The following is a 24,383-nucleotide window of genomic DNA, read 5'->3' as shown; positions in this document are numbered from 1 at the left end:
CCTCACATTTCTATCTACTTGAGCAACACTGCTCTATAAATAGCTGTAATGGCTGCTTATTTGATTCAATGACTACCAACATAGGGGTTGCACAGAGGGTTGTCTCCTCTGTAACCCTATTTTTCATGTATATTAACGGCATAATACCACCGGGGTTTTTTAGTTCCCCAGGTGATAGCAAAGTTGTTTAGTTGTATCAGTCCGGCATTTCATTTACCAAATATAATTTGAAAGAGAGGTCATGGAAGAGTGGGTAAATTTTTCACTCCAGACAATCTTGGAATGGGTAGATGGAAATCTTTTGAAATTTAATGCCATCAAGACAAATGCGTTTTTTCACTGACTAGAGGACTGCCACTACTTTCTTATTAAGTTACAGAATGTATTGCCGGAATATATCGACCACCTTCTGGGTTCAGGTATTGAAGCGCCCTCTTGATATTTTATAGACCACACATTCCATGATTTGATTCCTTCCTCCCCTATTAACCATCGGATGACCAGACGTACTGCCAATATTTGTCCTATTGTGGTCCACCTTCCTAACATCAGGACGAAGCGTTACGTTGCTGTTAGTATAAGCTTATAGAAAAGTATTGCCACAGTTTGTTTGCTTCTATGTTCTATGTTCTTCAGTTTTCTATTAAGTAGTCATAAATGTAAAAATATATTTATAATCTATATCTTTATTTACATCCACTAGGAAGTAGAATGATCAAGATTTGATCAGACATTATTAAAAAAAAGTTTGAATATCGAAATAATTAAAAAGAAAATGATACGACTTGTTTATGTTTTCTATTCATATATTTTTGCAGTAATTTCCTTGCTGGAGATTTAAACTAAAAATTTGTTTCACATCCATGCACACAAAATTTTGTTTCTACGTACACGGTCTATTCATTTTCTAAAAGCCAACTAGTTCAGCCAAACAAGCCAACGTCGTTCAGATAAGAAATTTTTAAATAAATTATCTCACAGTAAGTATACTGTCTTTTTTTAATATTAAATAAACTACTGTTGAGTCTCGTGCCAGCGCTTATTAATGGAACAACATTCCGAGTCGATAGTATCTTCCTCGCAGACTATACTGACATGTAATTTGGCAGTTTAGTAGTGTCAGTTAAAAATGCCTATCATCATAACGAAGTTTGTTTGATTAAAAGGGCTTTGCAATGTTAAATTGTTATAATTTTTATTTATTTTAAAAATACGACTGAATAGCTAGAGTATTTTTTTCCATATCAATAGAAGAGTACCTTATCACTCACTTATGTCATTTAACAAAGTCGGGTATCATGGTTTTAAATTAATTTATTTGTAGGAGGAAAGTTATTTTGTATGTTGTGACTAATTATTGAAGCTAAATCACTGCCAAGTTCCTATGTCATTTCATAATCGCTAATAATTCGCTGGTAAGTTTTACGATTTTCTAAAATATAATAAAAATAATATAGAAATATGTTCTCGTAATATATTTCGCGTTTTATTTTATTTTACAAAATCAAGGCACGATAAAAAGTTTTTGCCACTCCAACTGCAGAATATAGTTATTATATCTATTTTCGTTATACTATCTATTATATTATGATGCTCTTAACCTACGCTCACAATTCTCACTTGTGAGTGTCCATCTTTTTTTAGATTTCAGCCAAAGTATAATCAGAATCAGCCAAATAGACGCAGTGTTGTATCGGGCGCGCGCATTACAGTAAGTGTTCAAAAATTTAAACAAAGTAACTAAATAGATAAAGTTCGTTCATTTTAAAATTGTGATTCCATTCCAACTATACGTTACGTTTGAAGTTTAGGACGTGTGTGTGAGGATGTAATGTGAAGTTTCTATAAACCCATTTCGATTTCCTATATTCTATTTTTAATAAAGTTATTTTGAGTGGAAAAGTGCTGCGTGCGATGCTTTTACCAGGTGTTAGGTGTATTAATGTATTAAAAGTAGCTTTTACGTAATATCAGATTTTATTAATGTAAAGGAAATTTTAGCCGTAAAGTTGCTCAGTTTAAATTATGAATTTAAATGAGGGTTGCATTCTTTAGTTAACAAGATGTAATTGGTAGGGAAAATTTATTAGGGTTATTAAATAATTTATAGCATTAAATATAACTCTATGTCAAAAACTAGAGATTATTGTTTAAAAAAATATATTGTTGACCCTAAATGGATAAACAGGAATTTTAAAATTTATTTTTATATTTTTTTAGATACGTGAGATTAAATTGTAGAATGTTTTCGTTCGTTGCTTTTTTTTTGTACGTTTCTCGAAGTTTCCACCTTTAGATCTAAAGACTTAAATATTTCATAGACCCATTGTTCTTATAACTTATAATTACATCAATATGAACTATAGAAAGTTAATATAATCAAGCATGTCACATAAAACCCAGCAAAGTCTTTGTAAGCTATCTCCTCCCAACCATACATATTCTATACAAACAGATTTATTAATCAGGGTTCACCCGCAGGGACAATGGACATAATTACCTCTTCGTAACTCAAGGCCGAGGTTCATGTGTGGACGTTTGGGAGCATAATGTCCTCATACCTAATCTAATAACTAAATGAATAATGAACGGAGTTCAACTTAGTTAAAGTTGTATAAATCAATTTATCATTTACAGGCGCGCGCTACCTTTCAGAGAGAAATATCAAGATGTGGCAGTATTGAGAGTAAGTTATCAATACTTATTGTATCACTGTCGAGTCTCATCATTATTTTCGTATTTGATAAACAATGGTTTCCATTACCAAGACGACTAACATCAAACTTTCATACATTTTCTAGAAACTTATAGCCGCTTTATTTTCTAATTTTTATTTTTGATGTACAATTATATCGCAAGAAAAACAATTTTTTGCAAAAAAATATAAGGTTACTTGTTATATTACTTTTGAGAATAAAAGTATTAGTATCGATACATCGAGTATATCAGTGTTCATATCTATGTAATTGGCAGAAGTCCGTTGGGATTTAATACGGTCATTATATTTAATTAACCCCATGGCATATTAACACATGGTGGATTAGCAGTGACGTAACAATGAATCATTAGATCTGTCCGACCGAAGACTCGCGTAGGCGGCACCTGAGTTTACCAATATTTATTGCACGTCGAAGTGTTCCGGATGGGATCCGATAGATAAAGTGGATATGTGTGTAAAGGTTTTTATTTATGGCGACGGATGATTTTGAAGTTATTTATGATGGCCTATCTGTCATATATTATATATTTTTGTACTGAAGTCAAAAAAAAGTCCGTTTAGAGAATTATAGTAATTAAAACAAATTTTTAAAACTCACAGATACTTCTTTTTATATATTTCTATAACAATTTTTTTTATATAAATAATGTATGTTTATTGATATCTTTGCATTCATAAAACGTTTAATTTAAAATCATTTGTATACAAAAATGGCAAGAGAACTTTATTGTCTATAGTCTCTCAAACAAAGTATTTCGAGAATTAAGTCTGCGAGAGCTCTTAAGCTGTTGTTCTAACAATTGTCGGGATAGTCAAAGACGAAGTCGTTCACGAGGCTAGTTAAATATAAAAGCAGAGTATCAATAACCTTAAAGAATTTAAAAGTTGCTCAAAATGCTTAACTTTCTCCACAGCTTGGTTTAACTTTCATTCTTTCCAATACTTAACAAGATTGTTTTGTTGCCAACTTGTATACAATATCGTCTTGATTTTTCGTAATAATTTAAGAGAAAAGTTAAATAAAATCTTTTGTTAAGATCTTTTTCAGAGTATAAACTTTGTAAGAATTTTGAGACGATTATTTTAATTTCCTTCTTTAATTCCTTTTCTTCTTTGAAATATTTTGAAAGTAAAATGATAATATAGAATAATACGAAAGATGAAACTGTATGGTAGTCAAAAGTACATATACCAATAGTGAGGGCTCGCTTTTATAAACACAAACTATATGTAAAAATAATTTAGATTTATTAAGGCATGGAAAGGTAGGATCTTAATTAAAGAGTTTAGTTATTGACTACAGTAAAATAAAATAGTATTTTTGTATCATGACATGTTAACAATATCGTTATACATCCGAAGCTTAACCTCATGTAATATAAAGGACTGCCATTACTTATAATGAAAAGGACAATAAAATACGCTTTACGGTCCGGGACATAAAACGATAAAGGAAAGGAACATTAAAATAATGGAAAATACATCAGGTGATACAGACATATTATCTATGAACTGTTAAAATATTTTAATATTACACTCGTTTTGTATGAAACTATTCCGTATATACAGCGTTTTCTGTGAGTATGCATATAACTTAGACTCTGTTACTCAAGCAAAAAAATGAAAAAGGATGAAATTAATTATATAAGTGCGTTTAAATCCCAAATAATAATGAGCTACTATTTGTTTAAATAACTATCTAATAAGATACCCTGTGAACTTTAAATAAAGCTGGAAAGCCATCGTTATAATCTTTTATTATACGAATATATTATTGCTACTTAGTTACTTAGCTTAGTTAGCTTACTTAGCTACTTATGCTACTAATAATATTTTCTTTCGACACTACAATAACTTTTAATATATTAGCATCAGAACAATCTTTTTATTTAGAACGTTACAATTACCTTTATGGAAATACTTTATTTAAGAACATATGGTATTTATTGATTGGAAAGAAAAATGACACACTATGAAAGGACGTATTATGTTATGTTACATGACATATAAAGTAACATATAAGTTGTAGTTTATAATTAGATAAAATTACTTCATGTTTGAATTGACGATCAAATCTCGTTTTACTTGACCTGGCCTCCCTCCGTTGACTTTGAATAGTATCATGTTTCACTGGCTTTGGGAAAAGTTACAATTAAATTAATTAGTTTGAAGATGAAATTTTCCTTTGTTTTGGATTTAAAATTATATTTCGAGATAAATAATGAAGGTTAGTAACAAAGGCGTTAAAACAAAAATATCACTAGCAAAGATACTAATCTTGAAATGAAAACGTACATCAGGTAAATATTTGGATTTTTTTGTTTCGGTAAAACATAGTTGCAAATAATGACTACTAAAATCCTTTGCCGTTCCCACTAATATATTTATTATGGTCAAAATATAATTTAGAAAATTTGACCTTGCCTTTGATATTCAACAAACAAATTTATTCGTTTTTAATATAAAATAGTTACATAAGTACATTGTTAAATGTAAAATATGTAAAGTTTTATTAGGAAAAATAATTTCAATGTTACTTATTATCCAAACACTGTATATCAATAAAAAAAGTGCAGTCGCCTTAACTCTAAGAGTAGTATGTTAGAGAAAAATAAGTTTACAGTTTGAATTTTACGACGACCTTCATGATTGGCTTCATATAAAAGTTAGTGGAAATAACGAAGAGGTAATAAAACTATACCAGCCAGTCCTCTGCGTTATCGCTCTCCGGCAACTTTACTTTTACGATACACTTTTTCCTATAAAGACCAAGTCGGGATTGCAGAAATCGTAATGACTTTATTTTTAAGATTTTTCGTTCAATTCGAGTGAAAACTTTTTGTTACCATTTTTAAAAACATTTTCCGGTTACTACCACGTAATTAAACTTAAGCGAGGTGAAAATTTTCAAAATATCTCGTGATTGATCCGGACCGAAAGTAACAATGGACATTTATTAAGAGTGAAACAATAACAGTTTAAAAATAATATTAAAACAGTCAAGTGAACAATACAATCCAGAGATGGCTCGACGTTCCAACTGGAATTACTTTCCCTAAGTCCTCTTATAAATCCTTAAGCAACGTTTCAAAGTATTTCATAAGGAAAAGTATAAATAATGCTCTCAAAATGTCGGTTTGGAATTTGAAGTGGAAACCTCTTTTTCAGGTCTTGTAATTCAATTGTAATACATTCTTTTGTTTTTTTGTTACAGCACTCCTTGTGACGCTAACATTAATGAGTTATAATTTTTATTTACCTAATTTCAGTCTTTGTTTTATCAATTTCTTTACAATGTTTATTTGTTGGAATTATTCCGAACATATTTTTTTATATTGTTTTACAAACACAGAGAATATTTTACCTTTTAAAGTTGTTTTGAGATTAATACAAATGAATTTCATTTGAAAGTATTGACTTGTGAACAATGTTGTTCAGTTTTTTAATGGAAATATCTATTTTGTAAATTAAATGTATACTGTTCAATTAGATGAAAAAAAAAATTACAAATATTCTGTAGATTAAGTTATATCCAACGTTATTTGCTCAATAGATTAAAATTATTCCAATTGGAAACAAACTCTTTAATTTAACATGAGTCTGAAAAAAATTAGCATATATTCGCTGACAATAAGCTTAAATAAATCTCATTTATAATGGTCGTGGTGGCCTGGAGGTTAAAAGCAGTTAAAAGCCCGCTTCTCATACGTGAGGGCGCGGGTTCGAAACCTGGCAATTACCAAGTGGCAAGTACCAATGTGATCTTTTTCGAGTCATTGGTACTTTCCAAGAGTATTTAGATACCACTGACAGACGGTGAAGGAAAAACATCGTGAGAAAACCTGGACTTATAATTTCAATACAAGTTTGTAACCGCCAATCCGACTTGAGCAAGCGTGGTGAATAATTCTCTAACCTTCTCCATGTGAGAAGTTGTCTTTTCTCAGAAGTAGGCTCCGATAGGCTAATGATGATGATGATAAAATATCATATAACAAATGAACGAAACTGTTGCAATTAATTAATAGTCTCAATGAAGCAAAGGAGATTTAATTTGGGACTGTTGAATAACTTTAATCTCAAAGTTTGAGGGTTACGTGGTCGGGTTTATTTAAATTTAGCCTTCCATTGTTCTAAACTAATGATAACATCGACCTTGTTAAATACATAGAACATTATCTTTAAAAAAACATAACAGTTAATTTAAAATCTGACTTGAAATTAACTAATATAATTTGTTTGAAAATATGAGTATATAGTCACATATTTACATGGATAAAATTTTCTTTATAAAAAGTAAACTCTTCTTAGAATTGATTGCTTTTTTCTACGTTTAATATCCAAATAATTTGATTTACTTAGACATCACATATCTTTAATGAGTTGCCAATGTCTTTCAGTTTTTTTACTAGTACCTCAAGTTTCTCAAAAGAAAATTAGTGGGAGTATTTATGCTGCCAATGGTTTATATTAATGTGACCAATACCAATAAAAAAATTCTATCCAGTCATCCTATTAGGCCATGAAAAAATATTGGTTTCTTACTTTGATTTCAAGAAAATCTTGTCTCTACAATATTCACTCTTCTACCTTTTATTCTTAAATTTTAATATTACAGTCCATCTCGTCTTATATTTTGATTCTGCCCGCATTTTCCTAAGGTTAAAATAAAAGTGAAAGATTTTTATTTCGCTTGCCTTGATCTTAAGTCCAAACTTTATTTCAGTGAAAATTTTTGCATAAAATTTGTATTTTAAGTTCAGTCTAACTTTTTACAAACTGTTTCTTATAAAACAAAATATGTAACGATTATGCAAATACCACTTTAATGATTTATTCAAATGGCTTGGCGTATTCCCAAACCCTTGATAACTTAAAACACATGTTTTTAAAGAAGTCATAAACAAATACTTTTAAAGAAAGGTTATATTTTTTTAGAAAAAAATAAATATAAATTAATTTCTTTAGCAATTCTTAATTAAAATATAACTCGAGGAAAACAAAGTGCCAGTGTAATATGTGGTGTGAATAACGAAGTTCATTTTCCTTGCCAAAGGAGGAATTTATTGTAGCAGAAGTTATGTAGAGAAGACGTGCATATTAATTTGATTTTAGAACACCACGAACAAAAGTTTCCACACCAAGCAATAGTATTAAGAAATATACTGTATGAAAACTCAATTATAACTTGATAAAACTAACTAACTGGATGGCCACTCGTTTATATAATCTATCTTAGATTTTATTATATTTAGTTTACAGGGGTATTACTATATTTTCAAATGTATTCATTTATACACTGGAACTAAATTGTCTGTAATTGTTTAATGTGAGGATTTAGGGTACCATAAACAAGGAGTAAAACGAGAGCCTATACTTATGATTCCCCTGTCTGACAACAATACTGTATTTTATGACCATTAATGGTTAAACAATTAAAATGTTTTGATGCATAATAAATGTCTATTGCCACAATGATATGAAATACTAAAAAATATGGTACAAAATATATTTAAAGAAACTCACATACAACGATATTTTTTTTGTGTTTTGTAATATATATTTGCGAACTGAAAAGCCAGAGTGAATCCAGCATTTGGGAGAGAAATAGTGTGGTGCGTACTAAGCCTATATAAACAATATACATTTGAAACAAAACTCCACCATATTAATAAGCTTACTGAAATTGTGGAATAAAATAACATACGACTAGAAGCGAAACATTTGTTTAAAAGCTTTCAGCTTATCTCCGTTTTTGGATATAAGATAAACACTTGATTGTAAATTGTATAAACATTTTAGAGTACAAAATGAAAGTAGAATCTGATTTAAAACGGTTATACGAATAACATAACGTTGCATTGCTTCTGTTTGTTTCACCTTGGACATAATAGAGCTCAGTTAAAACAATAACTGAATGTTAATGCAAACACAGAAAAGATTAAGATTAACCCACATGTAGGCCAAATAAATTGTTTGAGCTCAAAATGTGAGGGCCAAGTCCAATGAACGGTACAAGGATTTACTTACAATAACGAGTGTTGGGTAGTTGGAGTTTACGACTTGGAACCCTGTTTGAGCGTTTTATATCTCTCATTCATTAAATAAGAAAGATATGTCACAAGAATAAAATGGTCATATTGTTGTTGTTACGATATACAGGTATGAGATATTTCTAAACATGTTGTCAAAATTCTATTATATATATATAAAACTTGCGTTTTTTTTTATAATTCAGATTTTTATTGAGACGTTTTGATTTCACAGTTTAGATGTAAATGTAAAATACGACGTATTTTTTTAAGTGTCATAGTCGTTAATACTAATTTTCCTTATTATAATCTTCATGTTCATTATAATAATTATTCTATCAGCTATGGATATTGTTGGATAAAATTATCGGTATAATCGACAAGGAAAAGTTATATGGACAGTTGCATAGAAAATGGCAATAATTTGGGCGGTACCTGACGTTTAGTAATTTATAAATTACTAACTGACGATACTACTGATTTCAACCGAGTTTTTTATACATACAAAATATTCGTGTAAAATAATAAAAATGATATGCATCAATGATTAAGCAGTGCTTTCAAAAATAGATTTTAACTTTTCCACTCAATATGGATATCGTATTATTTTTTAGGTAAGGGCATGATGACTATGAAAAAACATTTTGAACATTTGATTGAAATGCTCCTACAGCTCCAGACTTCTTACAGTTTATTTGCGTTATGTTCTACCAACCAAATTAATTATATTACATAAACTTTTTGTGAAACCGTTTTTCTATACATACATAAATATATCGACTATTTTACAGTTACTGTAAAAAAGTTAGAGCAATAAAAAGAAACAGTCAATTGATAATGAAATTATCAGAATTTAACAGAAAATTATGAGTTGCTGGATAGTTCAGGCCTAGAACGAAACAATTACAAAATAATTTATTATTATAATATATATTCATTGCATTTTAAGTGATACACAGCTTAGTCAGTTTGACTAGATAAAAAAATTCTATGTGTAGTTAGAATCCTGAAATATGTATAGCATCAATAATACTAATTACATTTTAAATTTGTGGATTTATTTCGATGAAAAAGTCCAGAAACCTTAGCAATTTATTCTATTGGCTAAAGACTCAAAAAACTTAAGAAACGGATTTCTGTAACTGTACGTATTTATGACTAAGTTAAAATATAAATTATTTTGATAAGGTCTCTTGATAATAAAAATGATTAATAAAATAATAAAAAACAAATTATAGGTTACAAGTTTGTTCTCTTTACAGTCTTGGTTATATTAGTTTATCAGACACCAGATTAACTTCAACAAATGCTACAATAAGGAAAACAATTAAGAGAAAATAAAAGTATATAAGACAGACTTTTGCATTATAGCTCTGAAGGAGCTACTCTTATGACTAACTTTTACCACAAGATTGAAAACGTTATTTCAGAAATCGAAAGAAATAAGTATTTGTATTTGGTAGGCTCTATGTAATTGAAACAAGAGCTATATTAAAGTTAAATTTTATATGAATTAAACAAACATCTATGTACTGTTTGACATTTTACGCCGTAAAAACCTTGATAAATTTTTGAACAACTTTTGAAATTATTTTATAAGAATAAATATGTTCCGGGACAGGAAGAAGATGTTTTTTTTAATTTATTTGCTTTAGTTAGAGACTTGCGGTTTTTTGCAAATTTTATATTTTATTTGCCCTCGGAAAATATTGTTCTAGAAATTGCCTCTTTCAGGAACGAGGAAGGGTTACGTGAGAGAATGAATCTCACGTAACCTGTTAGAGTGGTCGTGACAACTTGCTGAATTACTCCCAATTTAGAATCATCTCTTCTTTTTTCTTAATAATATTTTTGAAAACAAATAAATACATTACAATAATCTAATTACTGATTTCATCGACAATTTATGAAAACTATAAACGTGAGCTCTTTGCTGATGATGAGTGTTTAAATTAAATAAATTTGTTAATATATTTCCTAAATAATTTCAAATTTAATCTCAGTGGACATCTGGAAGTAGAATATTGTTCAATATAGTAATTGCAATCGTATTGAGCCACTGGCGCCAGGTCTTCGACCTCTCTGAATTTGAGGAACTGGAATCTTTGATGACAGCTTTGAATGAAGTCCATATTCGGCTCATTGAGTTGGCCAATGAACCCCCTTAAAGGTCTTGATTCTCATTGCTGATTTTGTTCATAATAGAGCATACGTTCAGTTGTATTTTTATATGTAGTTTTGTTTTGATGTTATTGTTATCAACTCCAATGATGCCAAATAAAATCCAATAATTAAATAAAGAAGATAGACAAAGTAAGATAAAAAAGCAGTGGAAATTGTAGAGGTTTCTTATTTTTTAACTTTGGATTTATAGCGATAATAAAAAATGTATGTCCTGAATTTTTATATTTGTAACATGTAAAAGAAAAAAAATATGACGAATGAGTGTAATTTTGTCGCAAAGGCTTATACACGATCTTAAGGGATAATTTAGAGAGGACGGGACTTTTTTGATATTATTTTTTTTTGCACAATCTCTCCCTAAATGAGATAGAAGCAGAAAAGTACTATTTGATTTTCTTTATTTTAAACTGAATATATGTAAATTCAATATACTAATAACTGGCTTTAAAAATGTTCAATAATGTATTTATAAATATTTCGTTATTCTTAGTCTCTATTCTATAATTCTCTATTTCGTACACAGAACTGACTTACAATTATGTACAAAAAAGATAAATACTTTCATGGTCTCCACTGATAATTTTAGAATAACATATATATATTTTTTATTTACGATTAAAATACTATGTTGGAGTAAATTCATTGTAGAACTCGTACTCTAGTTTATGTAGATTTTATACTATTGTTTGAAAACTATATAACTATATTTCACTCAATAATTTTAATCATTAAATGATAATTGTATCAAACTGTAATTAATAAATATCAAAATTGAAACTCAATACATCGAGGCTTTATACAACCATTATTGTTAGCTTCGACACAAGCTTATTCGGGTTTATATTATAACTTTATTAATTTTGACTGAATAAAACTATTTGCTTGGTAACTTAATATACTGAGAAAGTTTGAAGGATCTGTTATGTAAACTAATATACTACAAATTATTACATGATACTTTGATATAAATATTAAAATATAATTTAATATATGTACAAAATTATAAGATAAAAATTTTATTATGCTCAGTGTCTATGAACAATGTATATCAGGGTAAATGCTAACGTGACTATAAAAGATTTTAGTTAACATATATTATAAAAAGATTATAGTTAACATATATCATATTCTTTGGAATTGCTCTCGGAAAGAAATGTTTAGTGTCTTAAAACTATAAATATGGTAACAAACAGCATACACTAAAGTCTTTAATGCACAAAATAAAATAAAACTGGCATGCCGTGATATTGCGGGAGCTTTAGAATTTTGGGAATCGATTGTATCATTTTCTTTTATGAGAGAAGTGGCAAACGAGCAGACGGCCATCTTGAAAGGCAGTAGTCACTTTCGCCCATGGACATTCGCAACATATCTTATGTTGCGGATGCGTTATCGACCTTGGTTGTTGAGAAAGTTGACGAGGTGGGAATAAGAAGACGGCAGGAAAGGGTAGGAACAGGGAAAGGGCAACCGGCACTCTCACTCATCGGACGAAAAGCAAACATCAAAAACTACTTAATTCCAATCTTCTGTGAGAGGGTGTTACTTCCCTCGTCGAGCCAGCCCATGTTCGAGCTGTAGTCACTTTATCACAGCTAGTCTCTTCGAAAATATACGTTATTCTGAATTCAAAGTCACGGAAAACTAAAATGTAATCAACATCTGTTCCATAAATACACTCCTACAAACTTTCTCATTTATAGCATTTACATTAGAAGGCTTGAAATCAATGTTGTATTCTGTTTTTATCATGAATCCGTCATCCAAATGAGAATATTTGTTGTGCATTTCGTAATTTAAGTCGGAAATATCTTGCCACCCTTTCTTTTCCAAGATAATTAGTTCCTATTCTCTAATAATTCCAAAAAATAAAATCACTACAATCGTAAAACCCTAACACACTTTTTATAATGTTTTGCGAAAGTTCTTCGTGGACCAGATATGTACAAACGTATGTCTCTATTTATATTGTTCTCATCCGTCATATATTTTATTTCAATTCTTTTATTAATTTTATTTCTTTTAGAGAGTAATTAAATTATGTCCATGTCGTCGCTAGAACATTATAAACTCTTACTTAAACAGCAATAAACTTTAGGTAAGGCTTATGACACACAAACAATGAGTAGATTTCAACTTAAATTAATAACGTGGTAGTTCGAAGTTTGAATGTTTACGTTTTGGAATTTGTTCGTTTTCATAATTATTTTCAAGATTATATTATGGTGTTAATTCTAATTCACACTACACTAGCTTCAGCAAGTTATAACATTCTTGAAAATGTTATATATATTTTAGAAAACTAGAATAGTGTGAATGCGCTGTGTATAGTGAAGGTAATTTCCTTTGTTAACGAGCAGAGTATATCTGACAAAAGATTTGTTGTCTACAAAACATGACTTTGATTAAAGACGGTAAGAACAAAGGCTGCTTCTTCTAATATTAATATCTTTAAATATGATGTAGAGACAACAATACAATAGTTCTAGTGTGGTTGTGGAATTGTGTTAGATTTCATAATTAATTCTTCATCTCTGGAACTAAATCTCATCTCAAATAATAGTATGTAAAGATATTGAATGGTATTAAGAATTAATATGCGTCCCCAAATGCGATGAAGCTTAAGTTATATTGTCTGATTAATATGTATGAATTTATATATTTTTTAAATAAAATAATATATTCCAATAAAAAATATGTATTATTTGCGAGAAACGTGAATGGGAACAAGTTCAGAATTAACATTTGAAATTAAAGGCAATAAATTTCCCAATTCAGCTGTTTAAATGTTATGATAAAAGTCGTAAATTGTATTGAATGTATTGGAGTTCTGATAATGGAGATAATTTTGTGATCGCTGCTATATTAGGATGTAATGCAAATATTTCATCATGCCATTATAAAGTAAGGTGAGGGGTTTAAGAAATATTTATCAGTGATTCAGTCACCAAACATGAGTATTTCAAAGAGTACCCTCGTCGAATGGGCTGTGAGAAGTTGACACAATGAAATCAATGTCATTCCATCCAAGATTTTATTCAGAACTTTCAGGATAGTGGAGGAATTAGTTTCAATACGTCAAGTCACCGTTTAAACAGCGAAAGACTCGACATGAGCTCGATTATTACAACAATTCAAAGTTCTATGGATAAAACGTAAATTGGAATGAATATTTTATGTGATGAATGAAGTTAGTAAGATCTTTGTAAAACTTAATGCACTTAATTTTTAAACTAAAATTTATGATTCACCTGAACTAAAGATTAATTAACATCAAAATCCAGAAAAGTTGGCACTTTTACGTAAAAGTGTTTTTAGAAGTCGAACATGGTCAGCTTTAAGCAATTATTATAAAGTAACTTAAGTGGTAGTACATTTCAAAGAGGATTATTAATTTCCAATCGCTTTTTTTTCATGTTGTAGTCATTTATTGTATAACGTTCTGAAAGGCTTTTTCAATGCTTAATTATCATGAAATTAGTAATTAAACGAACTCAATATGAATAAGAAGGAATTTCTAGAGAACATAAAAGTATTTCAAGTTCAAACCTAGAGTGCTTCTAAGGATGTGGTTATTTCAAAAACACATTACAAACATTTTGTAACTGCAACGAAATTATAAATTGCTATTTCAGATCTCTATAACAAGAAAAGTTTTTGCTATATCTACTCATTGTACTCAGCAACACAATTCCAAACATAAGTTTTAAAAGGTTTGTTTAGAAACGCCCTGAAACGTTTACGAGTATGCTTCTTTTGTACAATTTTATTTTATTATGTTAAGAGTTCTCTAATGGTACTAATAGAGCTAATATAAATAATTTCAAGAGTAATTTAGTCCACGGTTGACGCTAGAGAAAGATCACACTAATATGGTTATTATTTGGAATATTTACTATGTCTTTTTTATATTATGTCGGCACAGCGTTACGGTTATCTTTAAGTCTAAATCAAGTTACCGAAAGAATTCTGTGATTTTGATTCAATAAGGGGAGTTGTCTTTCGCAGGTTTATATACACAAAGGAAATGGAACCTTAAGTATAGAAAGTGAATGTCAAAATCGCTTGTAGATTTCAATAATAAACCTTAATACATTGACTTATGATCTACTACCGTCAGGTACTTTTAATATACTGAAGTATTATAGATATGATTTTTTAAGCAGAAATATAACTAAAGTCCATATTAGCGTTACCTAACCTTGAGCGTCTAATCTGAAAAATAATATTATTACATATTAGATTGAATTCATTTATTCGTAAATAATGTGTTTCAATTATAAAAGTTATGTTTGATAAATGTATAGATGATTGTTAAGTACTGGATGGCTCAGAAAAGTTCAGACCGAGTCATATTTAAATGTTTACGAGAAACAAACCTATATGTCAAAGTTAATTATTGAAATGTTATGGAACTGTCCTATATGAATTATTCTTAAGACATGTGAATAAAGTAGCTAATAATTGTAAATCTAAAGTATATTGAAAGTAATTTCAACAGACAATGCACATAATTTTTTAATTGCTTAAGATTCAATTACTTTAATATAATTATTAAATATTAATACTTTATAAAGATCGGGATAATTTCGCAAATAAACAGACTAATATTAAGAAATCATACGTGAAGCGTTTAGTCTTTTGATAGCCAGAGCAAAAAGAAATAATAGCAGTATCAAAAAGAAACAGCCACAAACAGGCTATCAATAGGTTTTGTGAGAGAAGGCACTAGGGCTACAAAATCAAACGTCAAGCTATACTCTACTATTAAAGCGACTTCGGATTGGACTATAATGATGGATAATATAAATCCCGGAGGATATTTGTACGTGTGTGCATAATTTTATATTCGCGAAATTTAAAGGGCGTTGTGCTACCAGAGCTCACGGTTCCTTGGGAACCCAACATCCCCAAAGACCACGCCATGAAGTTCAACAAGTATTGTGAACTCACTAAAGAACTCTCTAAGAATAGGTTCAGGTTCATCTCTCGGTAGAAATGGGAGCGAGAGTTATAACAGACAAATCTCTCTGCAACCTACTAAAGGACTAAAGCCTATGCAGAACTAACATCTGTTCATTCTTGGAACGTACTTCGAAGGCAGCCCTAGTAGGTTCGTTTCAAATTTGGTTAAGTAGAGAGACTAGCTTGGATGATGGAGTTGAGTGTTTAACGCCCGTTAGATAAGGGCTCCTTAAACATACACCTCCGTCTCAAGTCCCAGACACTGTTTAAGCTCCTCTTCCTGCAACGCGATAGAACCGGCATCCACACGATGAATCCATGGAATGCTAAGAGGTTTTGTCTCTACATACATACCGATAAAAATAAATAAACCTCAAGATTAGTTTTGTATAGCTTTCTTTAAATAACGTTTAAAAAGTAAATTGTTACAAGAAACGAATATCAAAAGTAAAGGAATTTTAAAGAAATATTATAAACAACTTTTTAATAATTCTTAAGCTAAGACTGAAACTTTGACATATCTAATATGGATTGGCGTAATGAATACATGAAATAAAACCGTTGAAAATGTGCTTATAGAAAATTATTCTAGTGTTTTGTTTTTATGTAGGAATGTAACATGGGAATAATTTAAAACTGAATACAGTTCCGGTCTCCTTCAAACACAATATAAATCTGAACGCTTTGTTTCCTTTGGGAATGTTCTAAAGCTGCAGTTGAAATTGCAGAAACTTGATAGTGACTAAGTATGTGCAGTTGGCCAAATTTAATATCATAATATTTTGTCATGGAAGTATATTTAAAAATAACGACACTTTTGATGCTGCGACACATCAAGTTCATGATTAAAAGTGGGAAATATATATGAGTAAAGTTAGATTTGGTCTTAAAGTTTGGTATCTTTATAACATATTACCGACTGTTAATTTATTTAGCTGCAGAAAACGTCGACTCACTTAAATTATGGTGAAAATAGTGCTAATTTATAGTTCAAAGTAATCTAACAGCAATAAAACTAAGTTAGTCTGTGGCTGTGGAACCACTGCACCGAATCAAACCGCTAGTGAACGGGTGTATTCATAAGTTATAAGCGATTTCTATATAGTATCGATAGTAATTATGATAGATGTTATAAATGAGTTTTATTGAAATTTTATGAGTTTTATTGAAATCTTATGAATGAAAACAGTAAAGTAAATGATAATTATAAGTGCGTTTTATAAATTCATATAAATTAATGAGTTAACTTCTCGTGAAAAGCACTCGCTATCCTTTTGTTAACTGCCAACAAATGTATTAAATGAACTAAATGTTTCGCAACTGCGCGAGTGAGATTAGAACCAAGTTTTGGCCTCTCACGTGTGCCTTGCCTAATTCAAGTAACACAAATTATGAACACGCCATATAATATCCGAAAGGTCTAACTCAAAATGGGATTTTCCTAAATAATTTCTTTAAAACTAAAACCTGTAATTATCATAGAAACTATTCCCTCTAATTTTACTGAATAGACTGAAATAATTCGTAGTATTACTTGCTTAATGATGATAAAGACCACAAATTAAATTTTCGTGAGAAAATCAAAGTAATGGTTTGTTATATTTACTTTAATCCAAGAATAAGCCCTCCATTTAAATTTTTCTTTTTTTACAGACGGTATATTTTGATATCCAAAATACATCTTATTATAACATATTAAGATTTTAAGTTATTTTTACTTCAGCTTAAATGATAGTCTTATATATCCAACGAATTGTTAAATGCTTTCGACGTTGGCTGGCTTCCAGTAAATGAGATGCACTCGTTCAGTGACAATATGAAATTGAGGTCATATCAAAAAATATTTTTTTTAACTCGCGATACACGAGTGATTGTGGTGTTAGAGTTTATTTCAAATATTAAACTGATTGGTATGATTTCTTTTCTATGCGGTTCATAAACAAGAGTTTTAAATGTAGTTAAAAATAAAGAGGCCGTTACTAATGACGATTATTTATGTTAACATTACAGAAATGAACGTATTGTAATGTATTTTACTGAAATTTTTTTTATATTCTGAATAAAAGTTCTGTAAGTAATTCAGTATTTCAGCAATCATTATCTCAAAAATGTATATATTTTAGTATTATAATAATTTATTTAATAAATTGTACTTTCTTACAAAACGCATTTAGGTTAATTGTATTTATTGTTTGTAAAAGCGAATTCAACGTCGGGTCACGAGTTTAGAAAGTTGTTCCTTTATACTTTATAGTTTTCTTCCAGATTACTTTAAAGTAAGATCGCAGAACATACAATCAAAGGAAATATATATAATTTCTTCAACGCATTTTTATCAAAAGCATCACCAGCTCTAATTGAAAGTAAACAAAGAAAACCATCAAAGCCAACTGATATTTTAACATGATAGCTACGAACAATAGTTGTAAGACCTTTTTGTATAAAATAAATCGTCCTTCCATCAAAAGAATTCGATGGTCGGAGGCATTTTACCACTTCAAGCAAAGATAAGGGTGCTCCTATCCCATTGCGTATAGTGTAATGAAATTTATTTTATGACAGCAAACAGCCTGACCCGGTCAGAAGGGACTTCCATAGTGACTGTAAATAGACACCTTTTTTTGAATTAGTTTCATATTACTACAATCACATTTCTATTTTCTTTTTAGTGTTTTTCTAAAGATATATATGTTAAAATTTTATTTATTCATAAACTTATTCTCAATATTTCAAAGAGCTAAAATTGCTGCTAGAGAAGAGTGATTTAAAAAGGCTAAGGGTCTTCATTCAACTGACACAGTTTCTGAAGTATACTTTGTAGCTAATAGCATACATAAAAATTCTTTCTTATTTTCAACTAAAAATACAAGAATAATATTGCTGGTATTTAGTATTTAAGTATTTGGTACCCAAAACGCAACGTGACAATAAACAAAGATTATTGAAACTTACGAGTACTTGAATACTAAACAGTGTGATACTTATATTGTTGAATATATGAAATTTATTGAAAGTTGAAATCGATGTTACGGCTTTTTTATGTTCAATTGTTAAACTGAATGAAATAAACTTAAGTCTACCTCTAGTGTACTTTTTACGCGAATCGTTTAATAGAATTGAAAGGAGAAATAAAAATGCTATTCAAAGAAATACAGATGAAGCAATAAATCCTAAATGATTGCCTTGATTTTAAGAATAATAACTTCGACGTATCAATGATTTTTTAACGTTATTTTGATCCATACAAGGAAGACGTTCCACAGAAATTGTCATATAAACTTTTTTTTAAATATTTATAAATTAAATTCTTTACTTTTTTGCCCTAATTTAGACATTTTACTTTGTCCTATCCTTGGAATTATATAACCTTGGAACTATGTGTTATATATTATGAACTTCGCAGTAAAGATTTAAGGTTGGGCTAAAACCTCACAATAAAAAATTGCAGAGGGTAAAAAAATATATTGAGAAACTTAAGTAGAATTTTATTTATTACAATTTTCTGGTACGAATGTATGGTGGAGTCCGATAATTTTAAATATTTTTATGTAAAATTTAGCGAGATATTGTTTTCCGTTCTAACTCTCTGAAATAAGATAAACATGTCTTCGGTTGGCTTTTAATATTAATAAAAAACTATTAATTTCGTATCATAGTCAAGTATTCAAAATCTTAGATGTTCTGGAAAAACTATTGCAGAATTTCACACCTACCGTGTAATGAGCTTAGAAAAAAGATAGAGTGGAAACAGATATATAAAACAATACTCAAATCAGATTATCGTTATGAAAACCCTTATAAAAATGTTGACTTGGGAAATCGCAACATTATATTATGCAACTACACTTCATAAACCATACTAGTCAAAATGGCAACTTGACTAAAACCTGGAAGTTTCTTGAAAGACCTTAAGTTGGTAAATCAGATCTCAAAACTTCCCTCAATATTTACAAATGAACTTCTAAACAAGTAATTCCCATTCTCAGAGGTTATTGCTAGCGCAAAAAAAAAAACCTATTTAAATTTTCTTACAACCCCTGATTTTCTTACATTCTTCATAAGTGTAGACAGATCTAGCTGTAATATGATATTCCAAATTCTAGATATTTTACTAACCTATTATATTCTTAATAATTCGATCTGTTCTTGCACATTTTGGAAAGTTTGGAAATGTGCATAAATCATTCCACTTCCAAAGAAACCCAAAAACCTTGGTTGCAGATGATTTTCGTTTAATTTCCATTTGCACAAACTTCAAAAAACTCTAAATTTTTTTTTATTTTACCTGCTTAGCCAATTCTGTTATACAAAAATTCCATTTTTAAGTCTTCCAAATCCAGATTTAAATTAATATTAGGTATCGTTTTTAAATCACGTGTTTTGTTTTCAGAAGGGGTTTCCAGCAGTGGAACAGAAACCAAAATAAAGCGGGCCCGCGAATTTAACGGGCCCGCTGAAAGTTCGTGTGAGTATTATTAAAGTATAAAAATACAACTATTTTTGAAAAACGCCATTAGTACTGCAAATCAGTACTACATATCCTTGCCCTAAATCAGCTAAATCCACATAGGTATATTCTTACTCACATACTTTAACTCACACAGTGCTCAATACGAGTTTTCACAAAGATTTAGAGTTTCATTTAATTCTGGATTTGGTAAAATTGGTTCAAGTGCCATCAATAAAAAATAAACATAAACACATTGGTCTCCGTTAGACTCCGGTCTCTGTTAGCGTCACCTTCGGGTCAATGTGACCGTGATCATATTTGTAGCTCATCGTATACCAAAATTCAACATTCTTGTTGCATACAGAAAAAAATTGCATGCATGTGTAAAAATCTTTAGTTGGGTTTTGAGAGGTGCTGCATTTCGACCGCGACTCATTTAAAGAGCCAACACAGTGGCAACATTAGTTCGTTGTAAAGAAACTAACTCACTAACTGTTTATTTTTACTAGTGTACCGTCACAAGTTTTACCCTTCATTTTGTCGTTACTGACAATGAGTTACGTTCCCGAGTTTAATTTTAATGATATAGTTACTGATTTTAATAAGAATTATTCAAAATTATAAATGTGACCTCTGTGGTGGTGACGTGCCTTTAAAGAGCTTAAATATGATCATACATTCTGCCTATCCACCGCTACATCTCTGTTGACGTCACTATGGTATTATCAGCCATTCTTAATTATCACAAACTTCCAGTTAGTTATATGGTTACTATTTGATTAGTATATAACTTTATCTTTTATTATTTCATTAGTAAACATATATGGCATTGTAAATGTTTAAAATGTACACAAATAAACATGTATTTAACAAAATAAATATTATAATTCGAAGAAAAATAAATTGAAAACAAAATTATCATTTTAAACATAAAATAAAATGATATTCGTGTGTACAAGTTTAAATAAAACTAAATGTTTTCGGATAGAACGTGCAGTATCCAAAAAACTTAGTTACATATAAAATTAAAATTTGATGGAAATAATATCTCACGATACAAGTTGTATCGGTTTATTTTCTGGGGTTTAGTTACTCAACTAAAGAAAGTTACAGTAAATTGAGGAAAAATTGTATTTATGATACTCATCATATAAAAATAGTGATAAAATGGAATGTCGTAGAACCAATTTAAATCATTTACGCCATTGCTTCATCCAATAAAATTGGAAATAACCGCAATAAAAGCATAAATCCTTTTTTCACACGCACGGGTGACTATACTCCTTCATTTTATGGTGTCCGTATATTATTTTTTTATGATTTTACTCGACAACGTAACTAAGCGGAAGATATGTTATCACATTTCGAGATATTATGTTAGCAGAATGATAAGTTTTGTTGCTAGACTTAAAACTGATAAATTGCTTTATTTTATTTATCTTGTTTTCTTAATTAACAGAAGTTATTGTAATAAAAATATATGCGAAAAGTGCTTTCAAATATTTTATATTGTTCACAACTTCGGAGACGTAGAATTCATTTCGGGTCCAGACGGTTTCTTGACGTACAAACCATTTTCATACTATAATAATATATTCTTCGTTCTCATACCAGCCGTTCTAACATAGAACAATAAACATTACTTGGTTAATACCCAGTAATGGCTAGCGAACATTACAGCTACCTTAAAAGTACTCTTAAGTAAGAATGGACTCTTTACATTACTAGAGCGATATTAGTTTTATAATAATGTCTAATGAAAATGAAAATGGAAAGAAGTGATTTTATATTCGAAATATTCACACTCATTCTTGTTTTATGGAAAATACGTTAAATTAAGTAAGCATTACCTGATTTTATTAGCTTGTCGCTGGCTGACGACAACCAATATTTAGTTGAATTACCGACGAGCAGCTCAGTTTATCAGGCTTTTAATGCCCCGCACAGACCTCACTCCCGATGCTGTCAATTAATCAGTAAGCAGTACTCAATGTTAGCGTTTTCTAGAATTTTATAAATTATATTTAAAGAAATGGTGTATTTTCCCTAAATCTAGATATCAGGATATTGAATAAATGTTATAAGTTTGACTTTAAACTTCCTCCATTTTTGAGAATACGTTTGAAAAATATGATTTTTTTATATGATTTTCATAAGTTTAGAGGTCTGATTTCGCCTCTATTTTATCTTTTAACTTAATCATAGACAACAAAATTGACAATAGACATTAATATGGTATTCTTGGATTGTATTGGTTATTAAATGATCAAAATTGAGCACTTTTAATAATACTAAAACCTAATATTTCGTTAAGATACTCTCTAATCTGAAAACCTCTTGAAACTGTTACCAAGTATAGAATAAACTGGTGCACATCTAAAATGGATACAAAAATCGAAAAATCTTCAAATAAAACCTTAAAGTGCAAGTAAAGTAATGGATTTCTTTTTCTTCGACCAATATTTTAATTGAATAATTTTATGGATTCTTAAAAGGAAATAAAATTACATATCATAAAGTAATAAATTGGCCATAAATTCTTTGATTACTGCAATTTGAAATATCGATAAACCATCAAAAGTAATAAAATAACTTTTTAAGAGTCGTTGCAGCGTGATTTAAGTGGACAATGCAAAACTACTATTTGTGTAACAATACGATAACAAGACAGTAAACAAAAGGTATGAGGTATTTTTTTCATTTCCCATAATGTGTAAAAATCATATCAGATCAGATGATTTAATAATTTGTGTAAACAGGAAAATTGATTAACAACCACAATGATTACTATAGATCTATCTATCTAAACATAGACGAAACCTCTCAGCATTCCATGGATTCACCGTGCGGGTGCCGTGTCCATCGCGTTGCTGGGAGAGGAGCTTAAATAGTGCCTGAGACTTGCGACCCAAGTGTAGGTTTAAGGGGCCCCTATCTAACGCGCGTTAAACGCTCATCTCCACTGTCCAAGCTCTTATCTCTACCTAACCAAATTTGAAACGAACCTGCTAGGGCCGCCTTAGACGCACGTTCTAAGAATGAACTGGTGTTAGTTCTTTACAGGCCTTAGTCTTTTAGCAGGTAGAGAGATTTGGCTGTTATACCTCTTGCTCCTACTTCTACCGCGTACAAATTTACAACGAACATATTCTTAGTGTGTTCGGTAGTCAGCTCGTAATACTTGTTGACCTTGATGGCATAGTCTTTGGGGATGTTGGTTTCCCAAGGAACCGCGAGTTCTATTAGTACAAGGCGCCTTAAAATTCGCGAATATAAAAATATTTCCGGTCTCGAGGCCAACGCACAAATATCCTCTGGGATTATATATTGCTTCTCGTACGTATCCATCATTATAGTCCAATCCGAAGCCACTTTAATAATAGAGTAAGGCTTGACGTTTGATTTTGTAGCCCTAGTGCCTTCTCTCACAAAACCTATTGATCGTTTGTTTGTGGTTATTTCTTTTTGCGCTCTTGCTATCGATAGACTAACCGCTTCACATATGATTTCTAAAACTCTGTCGTGATGACGCGAGTGCTGACCGCTATCTAGGAGTACCCTACATCCCACCAGCAAATGCTTAACAGTTCCATTCATATTTAATCTAGCACGACTTTTTTACCTACTTAAAGGTACTGGTTTGTGCAGATTATTATTTTTTTAAATTGGTTTATTCCCCAACGGGAGCTATTTATTTTATAATACATTTAAACGTTTTTCTGTTAGATAACTTTCTATACTCGCTACTAAACATTTATTTAGTTCAGCCCCGTGTACATGAACACCTCAAAAATTATTTAATCAGTGAATTTCTTTTTTGTGTTTGTATGTTTTAAATATTTTATCGACTACTTTTTTATTTCAAATTTTTATGTAGACCAGTCTTATATACTATTTTATTGATATCAAAAAATAATGTTATAATAATAATTTAGAGGTCAATCTCCTTTTAAAACTATGTAAAATGTAGGAGACTTATAGAATGGAAGTTTATTTGCTGTAAAACTGTGTATCTAATATTTACTTTCTATTC

At 29.9% G+C, this 24,383-nt stretch overlaps 1 protein-coding gene and 1 long non-coding RNA gene across 5 annotated transcripts in view; one reads left to right on the top strand and one right to left on the bottom strand.

Moving 5' to 3' along the window:
- The first annotated feature begins 1,692 nt into the window (after positions 1–1,692).
- Positions 1,693–24,383, top strand: part of LOC116769982 (RING finger protein nhl-1) — a 49,567-nt gene continuing 26,876 nt past the window's right edge. For all 3 annotated transcript variants that reach the window (XM_061527828.1, XM_032661236.2, XM_061527827.1), the window contains exons 1-3: positions 1,693–1,711; positions 2,638–2,686; positions 20,291–20,365. The gene's annotated coding sequence lies outside the window, so the exon portion shown is untranslated. The remainder of the gene's footprint in view (positions 1,712–2,637; positions 2,687–20,290; positions 20,366–24,383) is intronic.
- LOC133320209 (uncharacterized) lies at positions 21,863–22,791 on the bottom strand. 2 transcript variants are annotated; one of them, XR_009753645.1, is made up of 3 exons: positions 22,701–22,791; positions 22,201–22,353; positions 21,863–21,969 (listed from the first exon to the last, which is right to left on the bottom strand). It is a non-coding gene; the product is annotated as an uncharacterized LOC133320209 (long non-coding RNA). The 2 variants fall into 2 exon arrangements; XR_009753646.1 differs by having other exon boundaries at positions 22,201–22,312; positions 22,701–22,789.

This window comes from Danaus plexippus (assembly GCF_018135715.1).
Source record: "Danaus plexippus chromosome 13 unlocalized genomic scaffold, MEX_DaPlex mxdp_15, whole genome shotgun sequence".
NCBI lineage: Eukaryota > Metazoa > Arthropoda > Insecta > Lepidoptera > Nymphalidae > Danaus > Danaus plexippus.
This window is presented reverse-complemented; position numbering and strand designations above follow the sequence as displayed.